General features: G+C 38.1%; 1 pseudogene; it reads right to left on the bottom strand.

The window, feature by feature from the left end:
* Positions 1-768: 768 nt before the first annotated feature.
* On the bottom strand, positions 769-887 carry LOC111742898 (annotated as a pseudogene).
* Positions 888-1624: the final 737 nt, after the last annotated feature.

Genomic DNA, 1624 nt, shown 5'->3' with positions numbered 1-1624 from the left:
GCTTTGGTCAATAAAACAGTCATGATTCCCATCATTTGGAATTCATAGTCTAATGAGGGAAAGATATTAAAACAGTAAACACAAGTGTATACATAAATGCAAAGTATAATAAATGCCACTGAGGGAAAAGCACAGAGAAAATAACAGGAAGGGGATATAAGTTAGATTAGGGGGTCAGTGAAGCCTCTTGGAGGAACTGATATGTAATGTGAGATCTAAAGGATAGCTAGGTGAGGAGTAGAGGGAAGAGTGCTGTGGGCTGAGAAAGTAGCATGTGCTAAGGGCCTGAGGCAGGAGAGACTTGGCAAGTTGGAAGAACTGATAAAAGGGTAGAGTGGCTGGAGTTTTGTCAGTGAGGGGAAGGTGGTTCAGAGATGTGTCTAAGTGCAATGCGGAGCCATCAGAGAGTTTTATGCATGGGTGTGAAAATTATTTGTGTTTTAAAGCTTCAAAGCTTAAAAGTTCAAGAACTAAAACCACATTAAAAGGTATTTAAAGTAGATGGAATAGAAAATATGTCATAGCCAAGCACCAAAATGCTGCAAATATCTACAACAGGAGGAGGGGATTATCAATTTTAACAGCTAGACAGTTTGTTGTGTGCCAATATCTGATAGTTTTGAATAAGCCAAAGTCACTAATTTATTTATTTTTTTAATTTATTTTTTTAATTTTTTTATTTTTAGGCGAGGCAACCCTTGGTTGACCTCACAGATTGCAAGGACCTTTGTCAGCTTATGATCCCTTATTTATTTTTTTTATTTTTTATGCCTACAGCACCTAGTCTTCCTAGGTTGTCTCCCATCCAAGTACTAACCAGGCCTGAGCCTGCTTAGCTTCCAAGATCAGAAGGGATTGGGCTTGTTCAGGGTAGCATGGCCGTAGACCCAAAGACACTAATTTAAAATAAAATTTAATGAAAATAAAAACACAATCATTTATTTGTGAGCATTATTGGTTTTAATAAAACAAGAGCATCTAGTTGAAATAAGAAAAAAAAAATCTAAATGATAAGCAAAAAGTGTCCTAACTGATTGTAATTGGCTGCCCTCCTTGTTGGGATGAGTATGAGATAAATGTGTTTATGTGAATGCATTTTAATACTTGTCGTTTTAAAGCCCACATATATAGGCTTTGCTGGACACTTTTGCAGAATACAGTTTTCAAAACAGTATGGGAGCAGGTGAAGGGATGAAGAAGTACAAATGGGCAGTTACAAAATAGTCATGGAGGTGTAAAGTATGGCTTAGGGAATTCAGTCAATAATATTGTAATAACTATGTATGGTGCCAGGTGAGTACTAGATCCATCAGGGGATCACTTTGAAAGTTATATAAATTTCTAACCACGGTACTATACACCTGAAACTAATATAATCCTGAATGTCAAGCCCCTCCCCCACCACCTTCTAAAAAACAACAAAACAACGTGGGAGCCAAAAGGCACAGAGACTAAAACATGGGAACTCTTTGAATTATTGTCCTCCCTGCAAATACTGGGGCTCTGACAACCCTGGTGGCAGCCTCAGAACTGGTCTGATGGGGATCAGAAATGACATTTTACATTAACCATCAGGTGCCTGCTTTTCACGTAGACTTAGCCATGGGATAACTTGAAAGCATCC

Source organism: Pteropus vampyrus, unplaced genomic scaffold (assembly GCF_000151845.1).
Source record: "Pteropus vampyrus isolate Shadow unplaced genomic scaffold, Pvam_2.0 Scaffold103, whole genome shotgun sequence".
Lineage (NCBI taxonomy): Eukaryota > Metazoa > Chordata > Mammalia > Chiroptera > Pteropodidae > Pteropus > Pteropus vampyrus.
This window is presented reverse-complemented; position numbering and strand designations above follow the sequence as displayed.